The 6201-nt window shown below is 45.8% G+C and overlaps 2 pseudogenes; both read left to right on the top strand.

The window, feature by feature from the left end:
- The first annotated feature begins 524 nt into the window (after positions 1 to 524).
- LOC105179342 (large ribosomal subunit protein eL36y pseudogene) lies at positions 525 to 1014 on the top strand (annotated as a pseudogene).
- A 201-nt stretch (positions 1015 to 1215) lies between these two features.
- LOC105179340 (small ribosomal subunit protein eS7 pseudogene) lies at positions 1216 to 2038 on the top strand (annotated as a pseudogene).
- The last annotated feature ends 4163 nt before the right edge of the window (positions 2039 to 6201 follow it).

Here is a 6201-nt window from a genome sequence, read left to right as displayed (position 1 = left end):
TGGGATGCACCACCTGATTGTATACTTGCTGGACTGTGCATTGCAAGTGGGCTGCGCTCACACTGGGCCGCATGCATTCTGGACTGAGGAGGCAGACTGGCTTCACTAGGCTGCACTGCTACTGGTCTGTGAGACTGGGCTGAACCAAGCACTGCTGCATTGGGCTCTTTCTGGACCATCTCGCGGGCTACCTTTGCTGGAGCTTAAAATCGGGCCTCCAATCCACTTGGGCAATTTGACATTGAAATTTCATTTTGCAGCTGCCAAGATTTTTTGGCTTCTTTTTGTATAGCCCAAACACTACTTTTTGGGGTTCTTTCTTGATATTTTTTGTGGGTTTGAATTTTATGTACAAATCGTTAAGTACATTTTCATTGTTATCTAGAAGGGATGGGGATCCCGACAATTCCCCTATTTCTTAAAAAAAAAAAAAAACCCTGAACTCTAAACCCTAAACCCTAAACCCTAAACCCCTAAAACCCCTAAACCCTAAACCCTAAACCCCTAACCCCTAAACCTTAAAGGCAATGGCGCCGCAACAGCCAAATTTTGGGCTCTTTGTGGGTTTGAACAAAGGGCATATCACTACCAAGAAAGAGCTTGCACCACGCCCCTCTGATAGAAAGGGGAAAACCAGTAAGCGAGTACATTTTGCCAGAAGTCTCATTAGGGAAGTTGTTGGGTTTTCTCCTTATGAGAAGCGAATCACGGAGCTTCTTAAAGTTGGAAAAGACAAGCGTGCACTGAAAGTTGCTAAAAGAAAGTTGGGCACCCACAAGAGAGCAAAGAGGAAGCGTGAGGAGATGGCATCCGCTCTTCGAAAAATGAGAGCTCCTGGAGGTGGAGAGAAGAAGAAATAGGCAATTGAATTTCCACATAGACCTTTTTAGCGAAGGAGTAACTAAGTACAAGTGTTTAACTTATTTGTTTTGTTAATCTGATGTTTTTGTTTTACCAGAAGAATTTTTATGCGAATGAGAACTTCATTTGCTGATGAAAGTTCCTCTTTTCAAAGTTAACTGAGATTATGTTGATTATTCCTGGATTATTGTCATCTGTTGCCTTATCTCGACATGTGGCACTAGTTAACATCTGGAGTGTAACGTGTGCTGTGGTGAATCCTGAAATGGGAATGGCAATGATTCGAGCTTATACCTAAAAAAAAAAAACCCTAAACCTTAAACCCTAATGCCTAACCCTAAACCACTCTTTTGTTTGTGATCTTTATACTCTCCGAGTGGCCTCCGGCGCCCAAGCTAGGGTTTATCCCTCCCTACAGGTTGTAACCTTCGTCCGATCAAGAGCATGAAGATGTATACCGCCTTACAAAAGATACACAAGGACAAGGATGCTGAGCCCACTGAATTTGAGGAGAATGTTGCTCAAGCACTATTTGATTTGGAAAATACCAACCAAGAGATTAAGAGTGACCTGAAAGACCTCTACATCAACTCTGCCTTGCAAATTGATGTTTCTGGAAGCAAGAAGGCTGTTGTGATCCATGTTCCTTATCAGTTGAGGAAGGCTTTCCGCAAGATTCATCCTAGGTTCGTGAGGGAGCTCGAGATGAAGTTCAGTGGAAAGGAAGTGGTTCTCATTGCTACCAGAAGGATACTGCGCCCACCAAAGAAGGGTTCAGCTGTTCAAAGGCCTCGAACACGCACACTTACCGCCGTGCATGAAGCCATGCTCGAGGATATTGTTTATCCTGCTGAGATTGTTGGAAAGCGCACCAGATACAGGCTCGATGGATCAAAAATCATGAAGGTTTTCTTGGACCCCAAAGCAAAGAATGACACTGAGAATAAGCTGGAGACATTCGCTGGGGTCTATTGGAAGCTTTCAGGGAAAGATGTTGTCTTTGAATTTCCTGTGACAGAGCCCCGAAGACCTCTTACTGTTTCTAGATTTATTGTTAGTGCTTTCTTTAATTGAAGATGCAGAATTTTAGTATGATGAGCTGTTTGAAGTTGACTTATCGAAACGTCAGGCTTGCCTGGATGGGTGCTCATTTTTGCCAAAAGTGTTGAACAACCTATTTATAGATTGCTGTTGAACAACCTATTTACGGACGACCATGGTCCAAAATTGCTGTTTATAGATGCCGAGACCGAGGTCCTATCAGCTCCATTCAGATTCGCGCTCGTTGGAAAATTTTCGCATTAAGCACCCTCGTACAGCATGCTGCACAAATTGATCGGGTGAACTGGCATAAAAAATAAATTCACGGTTAGTATGCTGAACAATAGGCATGTCTTAATTTCCTTATCCTGTGAAGCAGATTATACTCGCATATGGCTGCGGCGTATTTGGTATATCCATGGGTACCCAATGTGCGTTTTCAAGTGGACTCCTACTTTCACACCATCTAACGAGTCATCAATTGTACCGGTGTGGGTTAGTTTTCCGGAGCTACCAGCACATTTGTTCCGCAAGGAAGTTCTATTCACGGTGGCGAGCATGATTGGAACTACTTTGCAAATTGACGATGCGACACTCAGTCAGTCCAAGCTCTCCAAGGCAAGGGCATGCATTGAATTAGATCTTCTCAAATTGCGCCTTGAAGACTTTCAAATCCAGATTTGTGGGGCCTTGAAGACTTTCAAAGCCAAGAATGACACTGAGAATAAGCTGGAGACATTCGCTGGGGTCTATAGGAAGCTTTCAGGGAAAGATGTTGTCTTTGAATTTCCTGTGACAGAGCCCCGAAGACCTCCTACTGTTTCTAGATTTACTGTTAGTGCTTTCTTTAATTGAAGATGCAGAATTTTAGTATGATGAGCTGTTAGAAGTTGACTTATCGAAACGTCAGGCTTGCCTGGATAGGTGCTCATTTTTGCCAAAAGTGTTGAACAACCTATTTTATTTGTTAAAAAAAAAAACCCTAAACCCTAAACCACCACTCTTTCAGCCTCACCACCACCACAAACAGCCAGCCCACCTTCCCCTCCACCGCGGCATCTCCGCCGGCCGGTTGCCGAAAATTTCGGTCGGCGCGTAGCTTCATACGCGCACCACCACCGGATGCGTCTTTGGAGGACCGTCACAACCAGGCAAATCTCGCACTGAACGGCCGTCGGACGCCGCCACACGCTCCAGCCGGAGTTGCAGAAATCGCGCCTAAATCGCGTCCTAATCGCCGTCGCCTTCTCTCTAAAAATCCGGCCGTTTTCCGGCGAGTTGACGGCCGGGCCATTCACCGATCGACTCGCCTTGATGAGTAGAAGCTTTCCTCCCAAACATTTTCGAGTTTCAAGCACTGTGGACGATGGGCTTTCTCTTCGATCGCCACTAGGTTTTTCAGTCGATTTGCCGTCGTTACACAATTTTATGATCGCGGATGCCTACCATTTGACCCCTCTCCTTCTTGCGCGTCGAACGAGACTAGGCTCGCCGGTTTTCATCAACCCTTTGAAGAGATCTTTGAAATCTCCCATTCCGCCAACCGCCAACGATCGGGCCACCATTTCTCCGCCGTCCGTCGCCATTTCGCTGGCGGAGCACCACCATTGGCCTCGCCTCGACAAGGCGCAACCCTTTGTCTGGTCTGAATCGGCCACCCGAGACATGCCAGAAACTCCACCTCCGGCCGACGGCGACAGACAACCTGAGTTGTTGACTGAGTTGACTCGGTCAACTCTCCAAGTCAACCCTCGTTTGACCGAGTCAACTCGGTCAACTCAGTCAATCGAACAGTTTCAGCAATCGCCTTCCTCGATTCCGACGCCGAACCTCCCAAAAAAAATGTTTGCTGAAGTTGTTGCGCCATCTCGGGCCTCGAAAACCGCAAACACGGCACCTCACAAATACTTTTTTGCGGACTCGCCACCGGCCGCTGTCGGTACAGTTTTGGCTGGCAACAAAGGTCCAACATTGCTGTTTACAGATGTCGAGACCGAAGTACTCGCAGCTCCATTCAGATTTGCACTCGTAGGAAAATTTTTGCATGGAGCACCTTTGTGCATCATGCTGCACAAACTGATAGCGGGAACTGGCATCAATAATAAATTCACGGTTAGTATGCTGTGAAGCAGATTATACTGTGTTAATTCATGTGTTAATTTCCCTATCCTGTGAAGCAAATTATACTCGCCTGTGGCTGCTGCGTATTTGGTATATCCAGTGGTACCCAATGCGTGTCTTCCAGTGGACTCCTACTTTCACACCGTCTAAGGAGTCATCAATTGCACCGGTGTTGCTTAATTTTCCGGAACTACCAGCATATCTGTTCCGCAAGAAAGTTCTATTCACAATGGCGAGCATGATTGAAACTCCTCTGCAAATTGACAATGCGACACTCAATCCGTCTAAGCTCTCCAAGGCAAGGGCATGCATTGAATTGGATCTTCTCAAACCGCGCCTTGAAGACTTTCAAATGTAGATTTGTGGGGCCACTATTGTGCAGCGTATTGAGTACGAGGATATCCCAAACTATTGCTCGTTGTGCAAACATGTTGGGCTTCGAGACTCAAACTGCTATACGGAAGGCGATGCTCCCAAACCACCCCCCCGGAAGCCGAGCAATCGGGCTGTCGTTGAGAAAATGAAAGGAAAGAAGGTTGCTGAAGAGGTCGGGCGAGACAAAGCAGTAGCAAAGGAACAGGTTGCGACTGTGACAGCCGAGACATTTGAGAGAGGTGAATCAAGCAGGTACCCTACTAATCCCTCTAATGATGATGTTGATAGTGATAAACATGGTACTGATATTGCTGATATCAAGACGTCGGATGTTAACTGTGACTCGAATGTGGAAAATGAAATGCATGTTGATAATGCTAACTGCTCAGCACACGAGTCTGCCGATAATCTTGTTGTGGGTGAGAACCACGTGGTTGTGCATGATAACATTATGTCTGTTATTGTCGCTAACACTACCCGCGATGATGGAAAAATGGGTGAGGAGAATCCGGAAAATAAAATGGCTGAAGGAAATTGGATACAAGTGGGAAATGCAACCATGTTTTTACAACAGAATTCAGATAAAGTGGAGACTTTGGTTAGTGAAGCCACGCCATTGAAGATTTGTGACCCACCTTGCTTGACCAATTGCAACCCTGCAGAATCGATTGAGCAGTTGTTACTGGAGCTGGCATCCCCGGACAAACTGCCTAGAAATGATTTCATCGTAGAGAGGTTACCGAAGTACTTTATCAAGAATACAGAGTTGAAATTTCGAGTGATGAAACAGAGGAGTACTTCATGCGGTCAAAGGATAAAGACAGACCGAATCAAGAAAAAATAGAAGAAACAAAATGGTTGATGTCCTATCATTATGTAAAGGAGTAATACTCCTACTTCTTTATTTTGTTGAGTTTATGCTGTAATACTGACTGCATTTTATTTTCAATGAAGAAGGGATGGGGACCCCGAAAAGCCTCCCCCACCTTCGGGTGTTTATCTAAAAACAAAAAAAAACTCTAAACCCTAAACCCTAAACCACCGGCTGCCGGCGATCGTGAAGGAGAGTTGATCGAGTCTGACCCGTTGACCGAGTTGACTCGGTCAACTCAACCAATTCAGCAGCCGCCTCGCTCGATTTCGACACCAAACCTTCCGAAAAAATCATTCGCTGAAGTTGTTGCGCTATCTCGGACCTCAAAAACCGCAAAAACGGCAACTCACAAATACTTCCTTGAGGACTCGCCACAACCCGCTATCGGTACAATTTTGACGGACGACCATGGTCCAAAATTGCTGTTTATAGATGCCGAGACCGAGGTCCTATCAGCTCCATTCAGATTCGCGCTCGTTGGTAAATTTTCGCATTAAGCACCCTCGTACAGCATGCTGCACAAACTGATCGGGGGAACTGGCATAAAAAATAAATTCACGGATAGTATGCTGAACAATAGGCATGTCTTAATTTCCTTATCCTGTGAAGCAGATTATACTCGCCTGTGGCTGCGGCGTATTTGGTATATCCATGGGTACCCAATGTGCGTTTTCAAGTGCACTCCTACTTTCACACCATCTAACGAGTCATCAATTGTACCGGTGTGGGTTAGTTTTCCGGAGCTACCAGCACATTTGTTCCGCAAGGAAGTTCTATTCACGGTGGCGAGCATGATTGGAACTACTCTGCAAATTGACGATGCGACACTCAGTCAGTCCAAGCTCTCCAAGGCAAGGGCATGCATTGAATTAGATCTTCTCAAATCGCGCCTTGAAGACTTTCAAATCCAGATTTGTGGGGCCTTGAAG

The sequence above is a fragment of the Sesamum indicum genome, linkage group LG13 (assembly GCF_026168435.1).
Source record: "Sesamum indicum cultivar Baizhima isolate 11 linkage group LG13, ASM2616843v1, whole genome shotgun sequence".
Lineage (NCBI taxonomy): Eukaryota > Viridiplantae > Streptophyta > Magnoliopsida > Lamiales > Pedaliaceae > Sesamum > Sesamum indicum.
This window is presented reverse-complemented; position numbering and strand designations above follow the sequence as displayed.